This window comes from Pleurodeles waltl, chromosome 4_2 (genome assembly GCF_031143425.1).
Source record: "Pleurodeles waltl isolate 20211129_DDA chromosome 4_2, aPleWal1.hap1.20221129, whole genome shotgun sequence".
In the NCBI taxonomy this organism is placed as follows: domain Eukaryota; kingdom Metazoa; phylum Chordata; class Amphibia; order Caudata; family Salamandridae; genus Pleurodeles; species Pleurodeles waltl.
The window spans coordinates 832487674-832514081 of record NC_090443.1 but is presented as its reverse complement, the minus strand read 5'-3'; the positions used below and the strand labels follow the sequence as shown (position 1 = coordinate 832514081).

Below are 26408 nucleotides of genomic sequence, written 5' to 3'. Positions count from 1 at the left end.
GTTAGATAGCAGCATGGATTGCAAAAAAATAATATAAAACAAGAACAAAGCCAAAGAAGAGGTTACATAGGTGAAACATATTGGCTTTGCCAATGCTTGCTTCCTATAGGTACCTGTATGATTTGCTGCTTGGACACTTTTTGTTTCTAGGTCTCAGGAACTGATCATAAAGAATTTGAACATTTAATTTGTAACTCTTCAGATCAGCCTTTTAGCTACTGTATTTGAGACATTGTACTTCAGAATGCACCAAGATTTCCTATTTTCCAAAATGTTTATTGGCAGGGTGGAGAAGCCCACCAAATGGCCTATGGTAGGGTGATGCTCACTTTTTATGTTCACTCACTCTGTGTAATGTGTGCCTTGGATTGTTTTTCCCCATGGTTTCTTTTGACCCACAGTCCAACCCTGCTCACAGCCAAGTATACAATAAAAAGGTTCCTTGTAGTATAAATACTTCCTTTTTTCCAGTCATTAGCAAGTAAGATACCATTCAGACTATACAAGGGAGAGGTCTGCAAGCAATAACAAGCATTTGTAAATCCAATACATCGGGCATTGATCATCCTTTCCCCCGTAACCCCCCTCCCCCCTCCCCAGCCCCCATCTCACCTTTTTGGCTTTGTCAGTGCTTGTTTTGTTTTGTCATGTTTTTATTTCAAACCTTTAATGCTGGAGAAATGGCTGGGCCCTCATTAATCTAAAACAAAAATATTGGCAAAAAGCACATTTATTATTTTGGTATCAATGAGCAGACATTGTCGTGGGAGTGCCTGGTACTGAAGGGAACTGTGTTGCATGCAGATGTGCTCCATGTGCTCCATGTGAAAGGGCTGAATGCTGTCACTCACAGTAAAGTTAGCCAATGGCTAAAGTGGGCTGATCCATTGCCCCATGCTCTCTGCTGTAGTGGACGGTAGAACAATGTCAATAGCATAATATCAGGCCAATTGATGAAGAGAGCTGGCTAAGAGACTCTGTACATGTGTATTCTACATATAGCCTTAGAAAAATCAAAAGGTCTTGGCTGATGCTATATTTAAAAAGAAGTGTTTCTGGTGTAGTGGAACACGCGTGCAAGTGAAGCGTTGTCTGAGCTGAAAGAGTAACAGTCTATCAAGTTTTGCTGGAGAAATACAGCCTAGACTGAGGTTTGCTTTTGTCTGCAGGTTTACTCTGTGAGAACAGAAGGTTGTGTGCAAGGTGAATTGTCAGGACGAAAAATCGAGGGAAGCACAGAGAAGATGGGCCTTGTACATAATTGATCTGACAGAGAGCTGCCCACTCCATCACTGTGGCTGAAATATGGACGGTCTCCTGTGCAATAATGCATGGGAGTTCAGCGGCACAGGACTCGTCCTGCTGGAGGATTTATTTACCCAGCAAAGCAATTGACTGTGTCAGCACAAAACACAGCCATTTGCAAATCAAGTAACATAAAGGCAGCATTGTATTTTCATTACAAGTGCTGCAAACAGCACAAAGCGCCACGTTTCCTTTATGAATAAAGGAAATCACAACACATTTTACTGTACGATTTTTTTGTTTTTTAAGAGAGGGATGTGCACACTTTTAAATGTGTCCAGTTGCATGTAATTCATGAAAAGAAGTTAACTTTTTTAGCACACTACCTACTGATTCAATTATGAATAATAATGTTTTGTTCTGCAATGTCATTACAACTTGTTTGGGATTTCACACAAATTAGTGGTGAATTGTGTGTAGTTACTGTGCCTTTTACACGTTTATTTGTACTGGGTTATGAAAAGTATTTTTCCGTGCAGTGTATAACTAAATAGTTTTCTTGTTTGCTTCATGCAACTTAAAATGCTTTAGGTTAGATATATTTAGATCCGTTTAATTACATCTAAGCATTGTCTAATGCAATTTATTTTAAAATATAAGGACGTCTGTGATCTTGTGCAGATTGTTCATGTTATCTAAGTGAAAAGGCAAGTGATGTGGGGGAGTGAAGTTAAAAAGATATAAAGGAAAGAAACAATGAAACAAGGATGGAAAAAGAGATCAGGATTACCTGAAATAAAAATGCGAAATAGCGATAAAATCAAAGAAATGAAAGGGTGAAAGTAAAAGAAAATTTGATAGAAAGAAAATAGTGATGGAAAGAAAACCAAACAATGTAAAGATTTTGACAAAACATCTAAATGAAATAAAATTGAAAGATGGCAGGTGAAAAAAGAAAGCAAAAAAGAACAAAAATTGAGAATGCAAAGGAAACAAGCAGTTGTGAGGTCAGTAGACCTCACTTTTTGTCTTTGCCAATGAAGAACTACTGGCTTTGCTAATGCTTTTGGCTGATGCTGTTCAGCGTTGGCAAAAAGAAAAAAATGTTTATTGTATTACTGATGATGAACCCCACCAGTAAAAAAAATATGTGATGGTGTATACATGCATGTATCCAGATGCTCAGCGGGCTCAGCGTGAAAACAAATACACATGTATGTGTCACCACACATGTGTGCACACATATCATGGCAAGGCCACCATTATGTGTTTACCATTCTAAGATGGTGGACACTCAACTTGGAAGAGGAAATTTGAAAAAATTAAATGTGTGTGAAATGACATATCCTCAAAAGAGCACCTTGGTAGCAAATTGCAGCTTCTGGGCCCTCCCAAGAAGTTAAAAGAAATGATTAATAAAAAAAAGCACAGAGAGGGGGCATAGGGAAGCACTGGAGAAGGGAGAGGGCTAAGGGATATCAAATTCAAGTAAACACCAACAATGACCGATGGTGAAGGTAAGCAGGCGAGGGTTATTATTTTTAAAAAGTTGAGCATGAGGGGGAGTGGCAAGGGAAGCAACATATGAGCTGGAGTTGGGAAAACAATATGGGAGAGGGTGGTTGTGTGGGCGAGAAGGGGGAAGCAGCACACAGAGGAGAGGAGGAGACAGCAAGAAAACAGGTGCACTTCAATGGAGTGCTAAAAGTAAAAGGAAAATGCAGATCTCTGAATGGAAGCGGTAAAAGTAGATACAAACCATCCAGTCAATAAAATGGTAAAGCTTTGATCCAGCAGAGATGCAAACACAACAAGAGGAAGGAAAGACATTGAAGAAGATGCACGCATATAAGTTTGACAAGAGTACGAACCAATGAAATGCAACAGGTTTACCCAAAGTCCACTGCAAGTATTCATATTGTACACAGCAGGTCTTTTGCAGCTTTAGCTGTCTGCAGCTGAGATCTAAAATGGAAGGTGAATAAAAGTCAGAAAGAAAGGGATCAAATGAATAAAAGAAATTGAAATAGATTAAGAAAACCAATGAAATAAAGAACATAGGTGACAGAAAAAGGTGAAAGAAAAAGAAAAAATAGAAACTGTGAAGGAAAAACATGAGAGAAAGAACAAATAAATGTAATAAAACCAGTAATTCAGACAAGAACAGAAAATGGCCAGCTAAGCTATTAAATGAAACTGACTACATAGGGAGGAAATGGAAAGTATGAAAAAGAGCAAATTAGAAGTAAGTAAGAAAAAGATTGAGACAACAAAAGCATAAGAAAAAAGAAACAGAAACCATTCAATGAGAAACAAAAAGACATCACAAGATATTAGAAAGTAATGAGTAAACCAGGGAGACCTGGAATAGGATGAAAGCAAACAAGAAAAGAAGTCAGAAGAAAGTGAGAAAACTGTTGGAATATGACATGGAAAAAGAGGAAACTTTAAGCAACGCAAACGTTGATCAGTAGAAGGAGCAAACAGGGAGAAAACAGGAAAAGAGAAAGGAAGGAAGAAAACAGAAGGAAGAAAATACAAGGTGACAAGGCTGTAAGGAGAAAAAGTAGGAAGATAGAAGAAAAAGCTAGAGCGGACAGCATGAAGGAGGAAGTGAGCAAAGGGCGGAGTAAGGAAGGATGACACGGAGGGAGAGTGTAATAATTGATTGGTTAGGGAGAATAATGGGGAAGAAAGGAAGAAAGCGAGGAATCAAGACAAACTGGAGAAATGACAGGAGGAAGGTACGCAAAATTGAAGGGTTTGGGGAACTAAGGTACGAAAAAATAAAGGATGTGATGGAAGGCTGTATAAGCTAACAAAACAATCACAAGTTAAGGAAAGGGAGAATAGACAGAGAACTAGGAGAGTAGCCGAAAGAAGAAAATACGAAAAAGGGGGTTTGGGGAGAAGTAGGCTGGGGCACAAAGAAGAAATAAGCAAGGGGAAAGAGTGGCGTGAGTGGACACAATAGAGAAAAGCGGGGAATGTGTATGAGACATACAATGGGTGAGTAAGTCATAGGAAGAGAGATGTATATAGTATGCCTAAAAGGATAATCTTGAAAGGCACGCAAACATGTCCACATTCCCCCGTCTGAAGCACTAAGGCTGTGGAAAGCTGCTTCAAATTCCTCAGTGAACTTACCTTGACCTGCAAAGATCACCCTCTGCTGGTGACACGGGGGGTTGCCGGCTCGTCTTCTCGCTGCATGGATACTGAAACCGTTCATGAGCTGCGCACGGGAACAAAGACTGCTCAGTCAGAGCTGCTAGATCACTTGTGTTTTTATGGTGAGCAGTTTAGCGTTAAAGGAGCAGAGCTCTGTTTTCTACCATTGATGAGCGATATTGCAGAAATTACGAGAAAAAAAGAAAGAGGACAGTGCTTCTCTGCTGCTTTTACAAACCTCAAGCACTAGTACTTTAATTCATTCGGACTGCTGCAAAGAGTGCCGAAAATGAGGCACTGAAATGGTTAATTGTGACTGCTGAGTTGGAGCTCTCTGAGGTGCAGCTCAGCAACTTTGGCGGTAGGGTGCGCACTTGCTACATTTTCCCACAAGATGTGCTAATTAGAATAGCAAGTTTTATAAATGCGTTTTGATCAGATTTCAAAAACGTCTCAGTAGCTAGCGTTCTTCGGTTATCTTTAAGCAACGTTTACATTGCTTTACTGCACTGAGTGACTGAACATAATTTGAAAAAAATATAAAGGAGAGCCTCATTTTATTTTAGCAACTTAAATAATGGGGGCGGGTGGGTATTCGCCTGCCATTATTTTTTGATGATGAACCATAATTCTAAAGCGCAACATGGAAATATAATGTATGTTATGAGTCCGCACCTCAGTTTTCTTTATAGTTTGTTTTGTATGTCCACGTTAATAATGTAGGTTTTGGAGAACTTCAAGTTCCAATCATTATTCACCGAGAGGGTCGTTTGATTGAGGAGTGGAGAGGGGGAGAGCTTTGGTAAAAAGTTCTCTCTGAGGAACGAACAGGAGACTCTTTGTATGTGGTATCTCTTGTAAAACGGCGTTGGAAAGAGAGAGTCTGGGATCCTATGACCAGCGCCTGAACTTTAGGGCTGTTCAGCGAGCAGACGTTTGGCACCAGGATAGGTAAGATTAGTTTGAATAGACAGACAGACAGACAAATTGAAAGACAGATAGATATATGCATAGATTGATACATAGATAGATATTTTTTATTTACAGATATTATTACCAAATCGAAATTGGGAGTGATGGTACCGGCCTCGGAAAGATACAAGATTGAGTCTACTTGCCAAGATTCACACCTGTGAGGTACAGAGCACAAATATATCACCAACAAGCACTCAGTTTGCTGAGCTACCCTTCTAAACAACATGATGAGGTGTCATGTCAAACGCACTTATTGTGCTACATTACAGAAAGTGCTGCTTGGGATGAGTGCATTGGAACATGCAGGGAACTCAAAGTTTTTGGACATGTTATTGCTCTGGAAAAAAACCCGTGCTAAACAAATGGGTTAAATGTTAGCACACATAGAAATGTAAAAGACAGAACAATTAAAATGTATATATTGTAATTCATGTATACTTTCTACATATTAATGGGCAGATGACCTTATACGTGACACAAAAGGACAATTGTAAAACAAAAGAAAGGTGGTCTTGGTTAGTACATTGAAAGATTACATCCTTTCAAATAGCAAAACAAATAATGTACATTTAATGTGGTGACACGTTGGTGCTAAGAATGGCTTGTAATTGCAGCCTCATGCGGGTCTCAGACTTCACCAGCAGCATTTGACTGTGGTACTCACTATGACAGCTTGAGCTCAACTTTACTGCTCAACTGTCCCTCCTCCTCAGTCAGCAGCTATAGAAGGACATCTATTCTTCTTCCCTCAACCTCAGCCAGGTCCAACCACTAAACAAACAATGCCAAGGTAACCACTGAGCATACTACCAGAATATTGAGTTGTAAGTATAGTTCTACAAAAATATTGTATATGATATAAATAGCTTCAAGATATATAGATTTAGAGTTCAGAATAGTAAATATATCCTTACATCTATGTACATACCGTAATTATTTTAGTTGATATTAGGAATACAACATTTCTGTAGGACAATATTTTTGTTATTGCTATCGTACTATTCAACCTGTGTTTCTTTAAGATTACTGACGTTCACAGTGCTGGGTAAAACTTTAATTAGAGAAATTCCTGTACAGTGAACACCACATATATTTAAAATTGTGATAAGTATTTCTGGTAGTGGAGTGGAAAGCTTTTTGAAAGATTTCAGTCCACCTTGAAAATTCTTCAGCTTGTAAGAGAAACCGTTGAAGGGTAGAGAGTCCTGGTGTAGGGTGTTCGGAGTATTTTTTTCTTGACACATATATAAAGCCACTTTAGAGATGCTAAGGGTATCTTTTTAATCCCATCTATGAAGGAGCACCATAGTTAAGCTGAGAGGCTAAAGACTGAAACACCATTTAATAATCACATCTCAGATTTATTATTTAATACCACATAAGTGTTTGAGGATTGATGTGTGGTTGTAAATTGAGGCTTTGTTTCTGGTGAAGGCCACTAACTCAATGAAGTAAATCAATTAAGATTTACAAAATTGAATTTTGATTAAGGTAAGCTAACAAATGACAATAGTGGAACAGTTGGGGGAAAAGTGAGGGTGGCAGAGAGGAGAAACTCCTCTAAGAGGATACAGTTTAAGGGAGTTTAAGGTGACCCAAGACTACTAAGAATCTTTGTCATGGGTGAGATGCTGGTGAAGTAGACTTTAACGTTTAGCTGAGTGAGAGCAGTGCACATATGATAAGAGATGTTGAGCAGTGGTCTTCAAACTTTGTACGGCGAAGCCCCCCTGCCCACAATATTTTTGTCACAGCCCTCTTAAACTTGAGTGAGTGGGGAGGGCAGAATATGATGCAGTGATCAAAGCATATTTAAAGTCTGCTTCAGTGAAGATGGTGCTGGGGCACTATGGGTACAGGACTAAGCCCTTCCCACAATCTCACTTCTCTCAAGCATTTATAGCTTCTCTACTCAATACCCTCTCTTTCTCTTGTTCCTGGCACACATGATCACCTCTCCACTCACAGCTTAATCATGAGTCACAGTACACCTTTCATGTTACTGCCTGCATCACCAGTAGATCTCTCATACAGGTTCTCTCACCTATCATTGTGCACCTCTGCTGTCACTGTTAATGTCTCTCACAACTATTCACTTTGCACAACATTGTCCAAATGTGTAAACACATTGCACCTCTCCCATTACTGGCTAGATGTCCTGTTTCTGTCCACTCTACCCACCATTGACCCGCTTCCTATCAATATTCAGCTCTGCCATCAGTGTCCACCTTGCCCTTCACTACCCTTTCCTCACCGACCACCTCACAGCTCACTGACTACTTCTTCTGTTACTGCCCCACCTGCACACTGTCCACTTCTCCTTTTAAGGTGCCACCTCACCTGTCAGCTTCCAACTTTCCGATCATTGAAGATCCCCTCCATGATAGCCTAACTTTTCTGTCGCTACTCAGCTATGTTGTCCCTGGCTACCCCCAGTCTCAAGGTACCACTAACCCCTAAATCCAAATGTTTCTCCAGGAATGATGTGGAATCCACCAGACTTGCTCCTCGTCAAAAGTGCCAAACACATCCAATGCTGTGCTCGATACTGATGTCAAAAAGGGGGGAAAGTGGATAGAGATATGAGAGGAAGTACACAAGAGACATCTTCGAGTTGTAGTCACACAGCTAATCATGTAAAAAAAAAGGCTATCTAAGATGCTCTACAGCCCCTCCTGAGTGACAGATGTTTTATACTAAACAGAACACAAAATATTTCCTAAGTCATTTTACCCCCTCAAACCCAAATATATGTACTTTTGCAAACATAGGACTGGAGTTACATGGTAATTCTTCCCCCACCCCCAATGATATGCACTTTCCCCAATACTTGTAGAATTGGAGTTAGAATAGCAAATAGGTCCACCCCTCATATATGCACTTTCTCCAATGTTAGTATGATTGGAGTTAGAAAAATAATCTGACACTCTAACCCAACTATATGCAGTTTCTTCAATGTTAAATGTACTGCATTCAGAATAGTATTTCTAACCCCGACCAATAATATGCACTTTCCTTGGTGTTTATAAGATTGTAGCTAGAATAGTTAATCTGATCTACCCCAGTTATTTGAACTTTCCTATTTCCCCCAATGCTTTTAGATCTGGAGTCAGAATAGTAAATCTGACACCCCGCCTCTCCCAATGAATACACTTTACTCAGTGTTTGTTGACCCTGAGTTAGAATATTAAATCTGACCTCCCAAAATATCTGCACTATCCCCAAAGCTTTTTGGACTGGATGAAGACTTACAAATCTCACCACCACATTAAATTATGTATATTTGTATAATAATTGTAGGAGTGTAATTAAAAGTATATTTTTTACTCTTTGATTTTTTTGTTGTTTTGAATATTGAGTTTTTAAATTGATTTGTAGCTGTTTTGCAATTTATTTAATAATTTAACAAAGTTTTGATATTTATTTAAATATTATTACACTTATTTAAATGGCTGAATTAATTTAAAGTATGTGTTTTGAGATACATATGTTTGATTACAATGGTTATATTAACTAAGTGTTGGTGTTTTTAGTTAAAATAATGTTGTTATATACCTTCATTTTTTCCTAGTTTTCAATTAAAATTTTTCCAAAAGTATGTAATGATATTTATATATCATCAAATAAAGTAGTAACTATAATATAGTTCTGTGAAAATAATTATTGAATTTATAACTTTAATAACTATATATTTAAAATGCATTTTCAAACACTACTAATGTAGTTAATTGGTTTATATTTGTATAGAAGAGTATTTGTAAATATTATCATTATTTTTAAATACTTATTTTGGCCGACTTTAATTACAATAATTAAAATAGTTTACTTTCTAAATTATTTAACAATATTGTGCAACAAAAGCGTTAACCTTTGACGTCAAATGGGATAGAGAAAGAGAAACCCAACTACTGGCTGAATTGCAGCATGTGGAGCTATAGATGAATCCTGGCTTCCTCGTTCTTCAACTGTATAATCCTAGACATTTAATTAATTTCACTGTGCCTCCTTTTTCTTCATTATCACATTTGAGAGCACCGTGTTATTCATTAGGTTAGGATGTGCACTGTATAAAAAAAACTCAATTGTATGTGGTTTATTAGATTATAATAACAACCTAAACCACATGAAGGATGCACATGACAAATTCATTCATGCTTTTCATTCATTAATGGCATATAGAGGGTGATGAGTGTCATTAATGTTTGTAAGTGCACATTTATAAACTATAATTTTTAATAGATTCAATTCAGTGCAATGATACAATCTAATGTTGTAAAATGAAATATTTCCACATTTTAAAGAAATGCATATTCTTGAACTCTGCAGAGGATGTGTCATATTTTCATGTGAAGAGATTTGCAAGATATATGGGCCAAGTATTCTGTAAGCTTGTATTTTGGATCTTAGAGTTAAAGGCAGACTCTTGGCTTGGCTCTGTATTAGCTCTCTCTATTACTTTTCTGGCTTTCCTGCCTCCACACCGTATATATGTAATAATAGAGCGTATTTCCAGTGTTAGACAAAATGTTTTCTGGAACACTTAGATAACTTGCTTTAAACATTTTATTTCGTATTGTTATGTGTTACACAACACCTACAATACCATGGGCAGTAATGTAAACAGAGGAAAACACAAAGGTAATAGGTGGACTGCTTGGAAAAATTCTCAGCAACTGGAAAATACTCAGGCTACATTCCAGCCCATCTTTCATTGCTCGCTATGCCACATCAGGTAGGTAATCAGTTTTCCTGCTCCAATAGGAACAGCTAAGCCCAAACAGCCTGAGCATGTCCGATTTGTACAGAAACAAGAACCGGGATAATACCTGTTGACTGCTTTCGTTGGAGGCCTATGTTACCCACTTTACCATTTACATACTCTCCTATTTCTTTCCTGTCTGACCTTTCCCTTTGGCTCATTAACCACTCTGGAAGGTGATTATTTTTACTCCTTGTATGAGTATGGCATTCATTGTACATTTATACGCATTATAACACCTTAACTACACATAAACCTTCCATGAGGAAGGAAGTGTACTTCACCCACTCATTGCAATTTAGTTCAGGCATTACACCCTACCACTTTCAAAGAACAGACTGCCATTGATCTTGCATGATTGCTTTTTCAGTTTACTTTAGTCTGATATTAAAGGGGTTATGTTGTTGAATGAACTAGCAGAATTCTCTCACCTGAACCAAATTGCCAAAGGGTTAGTGAGAGTATCAAAGGCAGTGTCCATGCAGGAAGTGGCTACACCAGTGGTGGAAGTGGGCTGCATCAGTGCTTAAAGTGGGCTACACAAGTGGTGGAATTGTGTTGCACCAGTAGTGGAAGTGGGCTGCACCAGTGGTGAAAATGTGAGACAGCTTCCCTCTAACATTTTGGACAGCTGCATTTATTTTCTTTTAACAAAGGAGAGGGTCTGGCTGGGCCCTTGTCTGCGTCAGGTTAACCTTCAGTAAATGTATACAAATATCTGTTTAAGAAAAGATAAAAGAAGGATCAACTAACCTGCCTGAATTGTGCATAAACACAAGAATAATCAAAAGATATGTACTTGACTGCAATGTGACAATGGCCTAAGGTGACCTGCAGGACTCTATGAAGCTAATTTACAAAGCTGCTATAGTGTCCAATAAGGAATTTTGTATTAAGAGCATTTTAAAATTATACCTCATATTGCAAGTTACAAAACTAGGGAAGTGAATGGGACATAACTTAAGAATGTTTTACAAGTTATTTTTTATATAAATTGTATTCACAAATAAACGTCATTTAGATCAATGAAAGGGATTGAAAATGGCATAACTTAAACTAGACATAACTTACATTTGTTGTGTGATTTAAAAATTATAAACATAGAGCAACAAAAACAAAAACAGCTTTCTTTCACCCAGAAATATTGTTCCATAAGACAACTTCTCTTTCTCCATTTACTCCCTAAAAATTGGGGTTTTTGGAATTCCTTCGCCCATAATCACCCAGAGTTAGCACACTAATTTCCACACTTAATTTAGGATACACATAATCCATGAGATATGCATGAAAGCATTCTGTGAATTTTATTAACTTCAAGAGAGTCGGGGAATTACCTAACAATGTGACATTGCAAAATATGTAACCATATATCATTTATATGATCCCACCCAACACTACTCATGAATAGTGGGTCTATCCATTCTTGCTAAAGAATCATTTCAGGTAATACCCATTGTTGTGCCATTTTCAAACACCATGAAGTTGATAACACTTATTTGCACAAAATACACACTGATGTCTGAAATACGCATGCATGCTCACATATTCAGATACATGTATGTTACATACGCAGCAATGTCTCACCAATATGGTGTAAATTATCAAACGCTGTGCAATATGTTCAAGGGTATGCATAACAAGGATGAAAGCAGAAAATATATGACAAAATCACAATTGCCTCAAACATATCAATACTTCTACACAAATGAATAATAATAAATGAATTACATATCTTAAAGGCAAAATATTCATTGATTGAATCACTGCGTATTTCATTGTAAAAATATCACAACAACTTAATTTTATATTAAACTGCAGACAACATAAATGCCAACACAGACATAAGACAAACACTATGTGATGGTAAAGGTCTGGGGACATATGTTGTGCACAGTGCACAAAATTACACAAAACAACAGTCAAGGCCATTTACACAACTAATCACTGAAGCTAATGCAGAACATAAGGACACCAATAGTCACAAAACAGCACATGGTATCATACAATAGCTGGAGAAGCTAGATGCAACCATAAAACAGTTGACTACAGTATAACACAAAATTCGGGAAATTTAAAGACCAGGGAGAGAGCTGTGCTGCCCCAAAAAATCAAAGGCTAAACAACACACAGAAATTGACATTATTATGCATTATGTAGTTAAGGACTATGTAGTACGTTGTGGCAGACATGCACTATGGACAACACTTACTGACAACATTAATGCCTTTCAATAACAATGCCGTTGGCATAGAGTCAAGGACAGTTGATGAAGTGAGGAAAAGTTTGGAGGACAGAAAGCATGGTGTGATGGACAAATAATTACAAATCAAACTGACAGCACAAATTCTTAAACGAGGCAATATGAGTACTAACAATAGCAGAGTATATGCATGCTTTTTCAATCAGGGGCTGCTACTGGAGTCAGTGGTTTGGATACAGCAATTACTGTGTGAAGGTAGACATGTTATTAACAATTTCCTAACAAAAAAACAGTTAATTACAATACCTAAAAGCATAGCATTAGTTACAACCATTATACAATTAAACAACTTTTTGACTTTCAACAACTTTATTTAAATCACGTATCAGTCAAGATAATATGTGAACAAACATTTCGTACCACACCATGTTATGTTGTCACATGTTAAACTCAGAGCCTTCATGAAAGTCCAGTCATTGTCTTGTACATTGATGTAATATATGAAATTACAAAATACTACTGCACTTGCAGTGATCTGTACTGCATTTCAACATGATTAACATCTGTAGTGTGCAAGTGTGCATATGAAATGCAGTGGAGAACATACAGAAATCAACATGATAGTAGTGAGCCTTACAAACAATTTTCAAATAGTTTTACATGCATTGTTAATAACATTATAGTCTATATTTAAAACACACATGCAGTGTACATAGTACACATTGAAAAGCAATAGTTAATGTAGTCTTCATGAACAAATAAATGTGCTAGTCAACAACAATATGCATACAAACTATATAAACGTATGTGATGAACTCACTTTAACAACATGACACACTCTGCATTCTCTTCCAGAACAAGATGGGGGTAGCTAAAATGTACATACTCAACAAAGTGTTTCTGGCAATGGGAAGAGAGCCATGAGGCCATATAGTATAATGGAATTCGAGGCACTCATTTCATGTTACTCTGATGTAATTCTGACAATAGCTCAGATAGATTAACAATGAATTATGTTAAAACACAATAGAATAGTCTCAATCACATTTCTCAGACCAAAGAAATACATCAGTTACAATTATTTAATGATAGATCACCACTATCACCAAATGTTGAATTCATCACATGGTTCCAGCTACAGTACGGCAACTAAGTATTCAATGTTAAGAGGTAGGTTGAGGGAATGGGAGTCTGAAGGACATGATCATAGTCCTGCTGTCTGACCACAAAGGAGGCAAGCATAGGCTACCAGACATGTTAGTATTGAAGCCCACCCATGCCAGAATTAGCTGCTTAACATGCAAAGAAAATATCACTCGCCTTCAGGACTGCAGAAGCCCAATGGTGTCAGCTTGCAGGACTTTGAAAGGAGATTCAAAATTGAACATAATGGAAAAAATAAATGTTAAACAGTGTAGTACTTGGCCCTTTCTGCAGGATCATCCCAAAACATTTTGCCTTCACCTCCTGTTTTCTGAACATATTGTGTTGACTTGTAGGACTCTGTGCACTTTCTCACTGCTAACCTCTGCAAAAGTGATTGTGCTTTCACCTTTAAACATGGTAAAACAACCAATTGGCACATTTAATTGACTTGTAAATCCCTTGTAAAGTGGTACTACATGACGCCGGGACCTGTAAATTAAAAGCTACTAGTGGTCCTGTAGACCTGATGGAGCCATGCACTTAAGTAACTTTTGCCTTTTAAACATGTCTCATACTAACATTACAGCCTGTTTGTGCAGTTGTAAACTGCTGTTTTGACCTGCCAAATAACCCTTTTGCCAGGCCCAAACCTTCCTTTTTAGTATACATAAGTCACTCCTACAGTAGTGCCTACAAAACTCAGAAGGCAGGATGCAGTGTATGTAAAATGTTGGGCATGTACTTTTAACTTTTACATGTCCTGGTAGTGAAAAACCCTTAAATTCACTTTTCACTACTGTAAGGCCTACCTCTCCCAAAGGATACAATTGGTTACCTTTGTATTGCTTTTTATTAGTAATAACATTTGATTGGGAGCAAGTGGGAACATTTGGTTTGGTGTCTAAAGAATTATAATTTAAAACCCTATTTAATGGTAAACTCATTTTTTAAGTTACAATTCTAAAAATGCCACTTTTAGAAAATTGGCTTTTTTGTCCTAACCAATTGGGGCCTTCAGTCTGTATCCAGGGTCACATGACTAGGTGTAGCTGGTAGTTGGTCGTTGTGTATTATTCACAGACAGTGAGAAAAGGGGCAATAGATGTTGGCAAGATGGGCCATCTCTCACTTGATAGGGGGTGGAGCTGTCATCTGCCACACTAGCACATCACAGAGACTCTGCCTCAGCACACTCATCAAAGGGTTTCACACTAGTCTTTTGTGCTCCCAGACATGGTGGGAGCAGGACAGGGAAGTATGACATTCCAGACACCCTTGCAGAGGGAGGGCCATCTCTCACTTGGTAGGGGGTGGAGCTGTCATCTGCCACACTAGCACATCACAGAGACTCTGCCTCAGCACACTCATCAAAGGGTTTCACACTAGTCTTTTGTGCTCCCAGACAAGGTGGGAGCAGGACAGGGAAGTATTAAATTCCAGACACCCTTGCAGAGGGAGGGCTGTAGAAGCTTCTCTCACTTCAAAGTGGGTACCTTGTGTAAGTAGTGGGCCCTCCAGCCCAACTCTTCAGTACATTCCTGGACCTGTGAATACTAGAGAAGAAGGATGACTTGCTGTTCTGCTGCTTGAGGCCAGTCCTGCTTGTTGAGAAGGAAGACTGGATCTTCACCCTTCATCCAAGGCTGTGTGACTCCAAGGTTCTAATGACTGACTACCTATGTAGCTTCAAGGACATAACAAACTCCAGGGTCCTCCCTGCAATTGTCCAGCTGACCTGCTGCACTAGACCTGCAACTGGACCTGCCTGAGCACTGATGTCCTCTGCTGGTTCCCAAGTGGTGCCTTCCCAGTTCCTGTGCCCTTCGCTAACATCAGAGGGAGCCTCTCCTGGCCTAAATGAAGGTTCCACCAAATCCAACGCAAAGCGACACAAAGCTCCACAAAGCCTTGCCACACAGCTGCAAGCTTCTGCAGAACTGATGTAAAACAAAGTGAAGCCCCACAACGCCTCGCCACACAGTTGCCTGCCTCATTGGATTGGATGCCAAGTGACCTTGCGGCAGAGCTGCCAGCTTCAGTGGAACCAACACTGAGCTACACAAAACCCTCAAAGCTTTGGCACACAGCACATCAGTGCAAACACAGAGCAATGTCAAGCTCCACTGCTTCACTGGAATCGACAACGTGAAGCCTCGCAAGGCATCACCGAGCAGACCATGCATTATGGACATATGGTACAAAAATCAGGGGGCCAAAACTAGTCCTGTGCCCAGCCTGCGCTCCATTGCAGTCAGCCTGAACTTGTGACTTTGTCCCTGTCTAATGCGATCAGATACCGTCAGTTGGCGCTTTGCACCTCTGACGCTATTTTCACCTAAATCTTACCTCCAGTTCCACTTATTAGATTTTTGTTGTTCTGGTCTCAAATATTTTATGAAATTGATTCCGTTTTTCCTAATCATTAGGGGATTTTTCTTGTGTTGTGTTTTCACTTTATTGCTATTTATGCACTGCATAAATACTTTGCACATTGCCTATAAGTTAACCCTAATTGTTTTTTGCCAAGCTACCAGAGGGTTGAGCAGAAGTTAATTTAAGGTTTGCTTGTGTTTCACACAGACAAGAAATATGATTGCTGCTTAACTAGGGTTTTACCCCATCAACCAGTAACCCAAATTCTGAAATAGCATCATTGTGTCAAAAGTTCCTTGAGGAACAATTCATGGAGGTAGCTGGGTTTGATGCCATGTTGCATCAGCACATATGCTCCTAGCCAGCAGGTACAAAGGAGCAGGTCTGCTATGTGTAGATCTGTGCAGACATACATGAAAATAATAAAGCAACATAGAGAGAGGAAGATGTCCCATGCTCTTAGGAATCACTCAAAAATGATTGGAAGCGCAATCCTCTAGTATGCATTATATTTTCACTAATTATAACTCTTACTTTAGGGTCACATACAAATGTATGTGATATATATATATGGCCGTTTGAAGGGTTTTGCCAAAACGCATAGGCCAGTCTGTTTGTAGCACTTGCACTTTGCACTTTAATATCATGATACAAAAATTCCCTTTTTCAAAAGCAAACAATTCGTACCAGCTTGTGCTATCTCCTGTATTTGCAGTGTGAGTAGATTGTGGATATGGACAGGAATTCTCAGGAGAGACGACTATATATATATATATATATATATATATATATATATATATATATATATATTTATTTATATTATATCACATTCATGGTCCCTCAAGTACATCAACGGATGCCTTGGACACTTCCTGGATTCAGTGAAATGCACTTTTCACTGAATCCAGGAAGTGTCTGAGGCGTCCTTTGATGTACCTGAGGAACGTGTGATTATTAGGGATTATCGTGGAACTGGAACCCGACTCGGACACCACACGATTCAGTCCCTGAACTCTGTTTCTACAGCTCCCACTAGGTAGTTATACTTAGGACCTAGTTGCTTTAGAAAAAGCATTTTTTGTTTTGCTAATAACTTTGGCACCGCTTGACGAATTCACAAAATTTTCAAAGCGTATACTTTTTTAAGTTCAGCTTCTGTCTTGAAAGTTTTGGGGTGATATGTCACACGGGGGGGCGAGAAAAACGGAGGGTCCCAAAACACGTGTTCCCCATTCATTTTCCATAGGACATGCCTACAGTTCGAACTGCTAAACAGAATTACACCAATGTTGGCACAAAGCTAGATTCTGTTCCACAGATCATGCGTCCATTTCTTACGATAATGGCATTACTCCTAGTCCTACTCCCTCGCCTTCCTTTAAACCAATGAGGCCTCCCGCCTCCCTCTAGACCCTCCCTTCCCCTTTTAAACCCCCCCCACCCCCACCACCTCCTGTACAAAAACCAAGCCCAAGAAGCAACTCAGACTGTCCGTACCGGGGGGGCGGGAGGGAACGTAAAGGAAGGCGAGGGAGGAGGACTAGGAGTAATGCCATTATCATAAGAAATGGACGCATTACCTCCCGTCCCTCCCTCGCCTTCCTTTAACCCAATGAGACATAGAAAGAACACACAGGAGACGGACACTGAGTTACAAACAATTTATTAGAATGCACACATACCACCAAGATCCAATCCCATTTACCTCATAAAGGATAAGACCCGGTGACCCAACACCGACTCCAAACCACCCAAGTCCGCCAGCCTATAATGCCGAACAAATGTGGAGGGAGAGGCCCAAGTGGCGGCCCTGCAAATCTCCACCACAGAAGTCCCCTGAAGCTCAGCCACCGTAGCCGCCATAGCCCTGGTAGAACGGCCCTGAATCCTCAAGAAATATGCCAACAAAATCAAAGACCTCACCCACTGACTCAAAGACGCTGTGGAAGGCTTTTCCCCCTTATGGGCCGGACCAAAATTTACAAACAGCGAATCACCTTTACGGAAAGGAGCCACCACACTTAGATAATGCAACAATGCCCTGCACACATCCAAAGAATGTAAACGAACCTCCTCCACCGAGGAGGGATTCGGACAAAATGAAGGAAGGATGACCTCCTGGCGAGCATGGAAAGAAGAATTAACTTTCGGAATAAAAGAAGGCACCGGAACAAGAACCACCTGATCCTGAAAAACTTTACAAAAAGGAAAAGAACAGGCCAAGGCCCCCAATTCCCCTAAACGGCGGGCCGAAGTAATGGCCACCAAAAAGAATGTTTTCAAAGAAAGATGGCGTAAATCACATTCCCCCAGTGGTTCAAAAGGGGCAGCAGTTAATGCATCTAAAACCAAAGAAAGATCCCACGAAGGAAAAGAACGTACAGGGCGAGGAAACAAATTAAGAAGCCCCTGAAAAAATCTAGGCATCAAATGACCGTCATCCGGAAGATTACCCCACAGACCCCTAAACGCCTGAATAGCCGCCCACTGCACCCGCAGAGATGCCACTGACAACCCCAATTGCGCACCATCCTGTAAGAACTGCATCACATCAAAGATAGACGCGCAGGTAGGATCCAAGTCATGCCGTAAGCACCAAGAAGAAAAAACCTTCCACTGTCTACCATAGGAAAGCAAAGTGGAACGCCGCCTGGAAGCCAGCAAAGTAGAACTCAAAGCCACTGGTACCCCCAGACCCGTCAAACCCCAGCGTTCAACTTCCAGGCCGTCAAGTGTAACCTCCTCAACGACCCCATCGAGAGGCAGGGAAACTCCAGGGGCGACGGACAAAGAGGAAGAGGCCACATCCGGCCGCATGCCATCAGTCGCAGCAATGGAAACCAATTTGCCCTCGGCCAACGGGGCGCAATCAAGATACCCCTGGCCCCCAGAAGCCGCACCCTCAACAGAAAAGACCGGATCACCTGAAACGGCAGGAAAGTGTACAAAAGTACCCTCGGCCAAGGACACGACATCCCGTCCACCTCCCAAGCATGAGGACACCGAAACCGGGAGCAGAAGCGACCTAGCTTCACATTTTCTGTGGATGCAAACACATCCAGCACTGACAGACCCCTGAGACGAACCAGATGAAGAAACAGTGACTTCCGGAGGGAGAAAAGTTGAGAGGAAGGAATCACCCTGCTCAGCAGATCCGCCCGAACATTGACCACCCCCCGAATGTACGTAGCCCAGAGAGAAGGAACCCACTCCTGAGCCCACAAAAAAATCTTCCTGGCCAGACTGAACAACGCCCTCGACCTGGTCCCCCCCTGTCGGTTGACATAAGCCTTGGCTACTAAGTTGTCCGTCCGCACAAGCACCGCAGCTCCCTTCAGGGATACCTGGAAATGTATCAGAGCCAACAATACAGCTTTCAACTCGCGCTAATTCGACGACCGATTGGCCTCCAGCGGGGACCAGAACCCCTGAATCTGTGCCGACCCCATCCAAGCACCCCATCCGGAAAGGCTGGCATCCGTTGTCACCACCACCGGGCTCAGAGGAGACAAAGACACCCCTACCCGAAGATGATTGGAATCCAGCCACCAACTCAACTCCCTGCGAATCAACCCTGACTCGGAATCCTGGACATCAGAGAACCGGACCCTGGCGCCCACCTTCTCAGGAACCAGGTCATCAAGCAAAGCAGATGGAAACGCGCCCAAGGGACCAGAAAAATCACCGACGCCAAATGACCCTGCAAAAGCAACCACAGAAGAGCACGGGGCAGTTCGTAACACAACCTCCCTCACCATGGACTGGAGTACATTCAACCTCTTTTCTGACACCGTCACCAAACCTAGAAGAGTCCGAAACCGAGCGCCTAGAAAATCCAGATCCTGGAATGGGACTAAATCGGATTTCCCCCAGTTGATCAAAAACCCGTGGTTTTGCAGGACCACCAGAACCCGGGCCACCTGCCTCCGCAACAGGCCCTGTGAGGGCGCATGAATCAGGATGTTGTCCAGATATGGATGAATAAACAACCCTTCTGAATGCAGCAAAGCCACCAGGGGGGCCAGCACCTTTGTAAAAATCCAAGGAGAAGACTTGAGGCCGAAAGGCAGTACACAAAACTGATAATGCTCCTGATCTACAGCAAACCTTAGGAACCTCTGAAAAGTCCTTTCAGATTGAGCACAGGCCGAAACCCCCCCTGACACCTTCTGAACCAGAAACAAGACAGAATAAGTGCCCAGACCCCTTTCCTCCAGGGGAACGCGGGAAATGGCCCCTTTCAAAAGCAAGTCCCGGACTCCGTCCAACAATGCTTCCCTTCATGCCCCGACTGCAGGCAGAGGAGTGGGACGTGCCCCCGTATCCGGAGGCACCATAACAAAATCGATGACGTAACCATTGGCCACAATGTCCAGCACCCAATGATCGCTGACACTCTCCTGCCAAGTTGAAAGAAAGTGCCTCAGCCTTCCCCCAACCGGCCCTATGCCAGGCCCACAGTGATTGTCAGGACCCCTTCTTGAACCCACCCCGGTTCGAAGGAGCAGCTTTCTTAGGGGAAAAACGAGGCTGAAAACAACGTTTCCTAAAAGAAAAAGATTTAGCATCCATTTTGGGAGAAGAACGGGAATGCTTCTTCCACCCTTTCCCAGAAGCAGATCCCCCTTTATAAGGCAAGGCATGCTTCCTTTCCTTAAACGCCTTGGAAAGCATGGAAGGCAATTGATCTCCAAACAAGCTACGACCCTCAAAAGGCAGTCTCAGGAGGGCAGACTTCTCCCCAGGGTCGGCTTTCCAGGATCGCAACCAGAGGGACCTACGGGCCCCAATCAAAGCTCCAGACGCCAGAGCCGAAGTACGGACCACATCAGACGATACATCCGCCAACAACCTGGCCTGCTGCTCCATACCAGCCAGGAGTTCGGAACACTCCGCCCCTTCCTGAACAACCACAGCCAGCTTAGCAAAGTCCTGCACCAACGACTGGGCCGCATAAGCAGAATATATACCTGCTCTCAGTGCCAGATTCTCAGCCGCAAAAGCCCTCTTGAGCCCTGAATCCACCTTACGGTCTGTGGCATCAGTAGGCACACAATCCTCCGGATTGACTGCCGTTTTGCCAATCAGGGTAGCCAAAATTGAATCCAGGCGGACAGATGGAGGTAATACATCCTCACCCTCAAGCAAATAAAGTTTCTGAAGGAATCGTGGAACCTGAGCCTTATCCACATCCTTCCATTCGCGAAACACCATATCCTTCACAGGTCCCTGAAAAGGCATGGTAAACTTAGAAGGCGTCTGATATTGCGGAAATAAGTGAGAGTCAGAGTTTGTAGGCTGAAACACTGGAAACCCTAAATTGTCCCGTACATGTGCCATCACCTCCTACATCTCCTCTCTGGACACATATTTCCCCCCAGAGGAAGTAGATGGAGCCTCCCCCTCCTCATCCTCTGAGGAGGACCTCCCCGCAGTAGCAGGAGTAAGCGCAGTTTTAGACCTACTAGGCCTGGCCATCCCGGCCTGAAGGGCCCTGGAAACAGCCACCTCGATCATCTCCTGCACCTCCTCCCTGGACATGAGTGGCGCAGCACCACCCCCCGGAATCTGGGGACCCCCAGGGGTTGAAATGACAGCAGTACCCTCCTCTGAGGAGGAGGAGGAAGAAACAATCCTCCGTCTCTTAGCAGGCACCTTAGGCATGGTAGAATCACAAAACACTACCACCGTCCTGAATACACTCCCAATATATACAGGGCCCAGGACCTCCCACAACACAACCCTTAACCAATCCACATCAAGTTAAATGTAAAGAATGTAGTTAAAAATGCGGGCAGAACACCCGTCCTACCAGTACTGGAATCCAAAAAATGCTTCTCGGCACCTCTGTGCGGCTCCGCGGCTGAGGAAACCGGAAATTGACGCCCCAGCCGCAAAGAGCCGGCTGACCCCGTCAGCCGACTCCCAGGACGCGTCTTACGAGCAGCCCCGCCTGCTCAGAAAAGACGCGACCGGCCAGAGCACACCTCGCGGAGCTCCGCGCCCCGAGGAGTGCAGCAAACGACGTCCCCCAGGCCCTGCCGTGGAAGAAAGAGAAAAGGTAAGTCTAGCGTGGGCTAGACAAAAGAACAGGAGGTGGTGGGGGTGGAGGGGTTTTAAAAGGGGAAGGGAGGGTCTAGAGGGAGGCCTCATTGGTTTAAAGGAAGGCGAGGGAGGGATGGGAGGTAATGCTTTTTGTGGTTTGATGTAAATCCGTTCAGTAGTTTCAGAGAAATTTAAGGCCAAATAATATAGATATATAGGGACGCGGATCCTCCGTGGATCCACCGTGGCTCGATCCACGGATCCACACACCACAAGAAGAATCTGATTGGCTGGCCGCAACCTGACAGATAAGTTGCGGCTGCCATTTTGTTTGTCGCATCGGCTCGGGGGTGGGAAATGAATAGAGAAAAAACACTTAAGGGGACAGGATACAGGTATCCTGCCCCATAGGACACAAAAAGGGGGCCCTTAGGGACCTCTCGTGGGCACAAATTGCAGAATTATTATTTTTTTCATACGATCCACGGATCCGCAGATCCACAGATGGATCCACGGATCCTGGATTCACGAATCCACTTGAGGATTTGGAAATCCATCAAACAATTTTTAAAAAACATTCACACTATATCCAAACTCATGCTTGCACGACAAAGGCTGTGTGCAGCTTGGGTGCATGCAGGAGGGTTGGCCACTGGGCCTGGCCATAGGCGCTGCTTATATTCACATCTTTGCATGGTAAAAAAAACATAGAAATTCACTGAAAAAAACAAAGATTTCAGGGACGTTATAGGTAGCTATAGGTAACTTTAACTTGCGCAAAACCCTACACTAAGCATGACCAAAGATTGTGCGCAGTGTGAGGTTGGCTGTGTGCAGGAAGGTTTGGCCAAAGGGCCTGACCATAGGCTCCCTGCTGCGCACGGCCCAAGAACATGTGTGGAGGGGAGGCTGGCTTTACGCATGCTACAGTAACAAAATATACCTTTACATTTTTTTAAAAACCTAGAAATTCACTGGAAAAAAACAAATATTAAAGTAACATTATAGTTAGGTGATGTAGGAAGTTGGCTCTGTATGTGCTATTTCAAAGTAAGGAGCATGCACAGAGTCCAAGGGTTCCCCTTAGAGGTAAAATAGTGGTAAAAATAGATAATACTAATGCTCTATTTTGTGGTAGTGTGGTCGAGCAGTAGGCTTATCCAAGGAGTAGTGTTAAGCATTTGTTGTACATACACATAGACAATAAATGAGGTACACACACTCAGAGACAAATCCAGCCAATAGGTTTTGTTATAGAAAAATATATTTTCTTAGTTTATTTTAAGAACCACAGGTTCAAATTTAACATGTAATATCTTGTTTGAAAGGTATTGCAGGTAAGTACATTAGGAACTTTGAATCATTTCAATTGCATGTATACTTTTCAAGTTATTCACAAATAGCTATTTTAAAAGTGGACACAGTGCAATTTTCACAGTTCCTGGAGGAGGTACGTTTTTGTTAGTTTTACCAGGTAAGTAAGACACTTACAGGGTTCAGTTCTTGGTCCAAGGTAGCCCACCGTTGGGGGTTCAGAGCAACCCCAAAGTTACCACATCAGCAGCTCAGGGCCGGTCAGGTGCAGAGTTCAAAGTGGTGCCCAAAACGCATAGGCTATAATGGAGAGAAGGGGGTGCCCCGGTTCCGGTCTGCTTGCAGGTAAGTACCCGCGTCTTCGGAGGGCAGACCAGGGGGGTTTTGTAGGGCACCGGGGGGGACACAAGCCCACACAGAAATTTCACCCTCAGCAGCGCGGGGGCGGCCGGGTGCAGTGTAGAAACAAGCGTCGGGTTTTCAATGTTAGTCTATGAGAGATCAAGGGATCTCTTTAGCGCTGCAGGCAGGCAAGGGGGGGCTTCCTCGGGGAAACCTCCACTTGGACAAGGGAGAGGGACTCCTGGGGGTCACTTCTGCAGTGAAAGTCCGGTCCTTCAGGTCCTGGGGGCTGCGGGTGCAGGGTCTTTTCCAGGCGTCGGGACTTAGGTTTCAGAGAGTCGCGGTCAGGGGAAGCCTCGGGATTCCCTCTGCAGGCGGCGCTGTGGGGGCTCAGGGGGGACAGGTTTTGGTACTCACAGTCGTAGAGTAGTCCGGGGGTCCTCCCTGAGGTGTTGGTTCTCCACCAGCCGAGTCGGGGTCGCCGGGTGCAGTGTTGCAAGTCTCACGCTTCTTTTGCGGGGAGTTGCAGGGTTCTTTAAAGCTGCTTCTGGAAACAAAGTTGCAGTCTTTTTGGAGCAGGTCCGCTGTCCTCGGGAGTTTCTTGTCGTCGTCGAAGCAGGGCAGTCCTCAGAGGATTCAGAGGTCGCTGGTCCCTTTGGAAGGCGTCGCTGGAGCAGAGTTCTTTGGAAGGCAGGAGACAGGCCGGTGAGTTTCTGGAGCCAAGGCAGTTGTTGTCTTCTGGTCTTCCTCTGCAGGGTTTTTCAGCTAGGCAGTCCTTCTTCTTGTTGTTGCAGGAATCTAAATTCTTAGGTTCAGGGAAGCCCTTAAATACTAAATTTAAGGGCGTGTTTAGGTCTGGGGGGGTTAGTAGCCAATGGCTACTAGCCCTGAGGGTGGGTACACCCTCTTTGTGCCTCCTCCCAAGGGGAGGGGGTCACATTCCTATCCCTATTGGGGGAATCCTCCTTCTTCAAGATGGAGGATTTCTAAAAGTCAGAGGCACCTCAGCTCAGGACACCTTAGGGGCTGTCCTGACTGGCCAGTGACTCCTCCTTGTTTTTCTCATTATCTCTCCTGGACTTGCCGCCAAAAGTGGGGGCTGGGTCCAGGAGGCGGGCATCTCCACTAGCTGGAGTGCCCTGGGGCATTGTAACACGAAGCTTGAGCCTTTGAAGCTCGCTGCTAGGTGTTACAGTTCCTGCAGGGGGGAGGTGTGAAGCACCTCCACCCAGAGCAGGCTTTGTTTCTGTCCTCAGAGAGCACAAAGGCTCTCACCGCATGAGGTCAGACACTCGTCTCAGCAGCAGGCTGGCACAGACCAGTCAGTCCTGCACTGAACAATTGGGTAAAATACAGGGGGTATCTCTAAGATGCCCTCTGTGTGCATTTTTTTAATAAATCCAACACTGGCATCAGTGTGGGTTTATTATTCTGAGAAGTTTGATACTAAACTTCCCAGTATTCAGTGTAGCCATTATGGAGCTGTGGAGTTTGTTTTTGACAGACTCCCAGCCCATATACTCTTATGGCTACCCTGCACTTACAATGTCTAAGGTTTTGTTTAGACACTGTAGGGGCATAGTGCTCATGCACATATGCCCTCACCTGTGGTATAGTGCACCCTGCCTTAGGGCTGTAAGGCCTACTAGAGGGGTGACTTACCTATGCCACAGGCAGTGGGAGGTTGGCATGGCACCATGAGGGGAGTGCCATGTCGACTTACTCATTTTCTCCCCATCAGCACACACAAGCTGGCAAGCAGTGTGTCTGTGCTGAGTGAGGGGTCCCTAGGGTGGCATAAGACATGCTGCAGCCCTTAGAGACCTTCCCTGGCATCAGGGCCCTTGGTACCAGGGGTACCAGTTACAAGGGACTTACCTAGGTGCCAGGGTTGTGCCAATTGTGGAAACAATGGTACATTTTAGGTGAAAGAACACTGGTGCTGGGGCCTGGTTAGCAGGGTCCCAGCACACTTCTCAGTCAAGTCAGCATCAGTATCAGGCAAAAAGTGGGGGGTAACTGCAACAGGGAGCCATTTCTTTACACAAGCCCCCCCCAGCCCACAGGCCAGGAGACTCAGCCAAAGATGGGAGAGTCTTCCTAGTCTGTCAGGCGAGGAAGAGTAGAGGAAATAGGCTGGTTTGTTGCAGGGCCTACTCTGCCTTACATCCTCCTGTTCAGGTCATTCCCTCTGGGGAACTGACCCACTTCCATAGTGATAGGACCTAGTCTGAACTGCCTCTTGTCTGTGCTTTTTATGTCTTTACCCATTCTCTCTATTTTGAGGTCAGAGGTATCCACCTCTGCTAATCTTATCTTAGCCAGGGTCACCCCTAGCTTACCCAAAGAGGTTACCCAGAGCTGGAGTAACCCCACCATGACCAACAGGGTCAGGGGGCCTAACTTGTTATTTGGCATGGGGTCAGACCACCATGCCAAGGATAGTGCAGCCATAAAGGCTAACACCCAGCAGAGGCCACTGACAGCTGTCAGTGCCCAGAACCACACCTTTAGCTCTTCACCTACAAGGGAAGGGGCTAAGTTACAGGCTTCTTTGGGTTCAGGGTGCCTGTCTGCTGTATTAGAGTGGGGGGTTACCACATCTTGTAGTAAACACCCTTCTTCCACTCTTTCTTCTGTTAGCTGAGGAGCCACCCACTCAGGCTTAACAGTTGCCTGACTAGCCAGGACTTCTTGTGGGTCAGGTTGGATTTTATCAGAGCCACTTTTGGAGTTCTCCCCCACTGGAGCAGAATCTCCTTGGCTTGCTGGAACCTTGGCTAAAGGTTGTCCACCTTTCCTACTCTGTTTCCTTTTCTTTTTCTTCTGGGGCCTACT

The 26408-nt window shown here is 43.1% G+C and overlaps 1 protein-coding gene and 1 long non-coding RNA gene across 5 annotated transcripts in view; one reads left to right on the top strand and one right to left on the bottom strand.

Annotated features, from left to right (window-relative positions):
* The window catches only part of LOC138293365 (uncharacterized), a 74451-nt gene extending 69965 nt beyond the window's left edge, over positions 1-4486 (bottom strand). The window contains exons 1-3 of the long non-coding RNA XR_011202980.1: positions 4393-4486; positions 3117-3210; positions 613-700 (exon numbers count right to left, since the gene is read on the bottom strand). This is a non-coding gene — a long non-coding RNA (uncharacterized lncRNA). The remainder of the gene's footprint in view (positions 1-612; positions 701-3116; positions 3211-4392) is intronic.
* NFIA (nuclear factor I A) overlaps positions 1-26408 on the top strand; it is an 807499-nt gene that overhangs the window by 161264 nt on the left and 619827 nt on the right. The gene's annotated exons all lie outside the window — the stretch shown is intronic.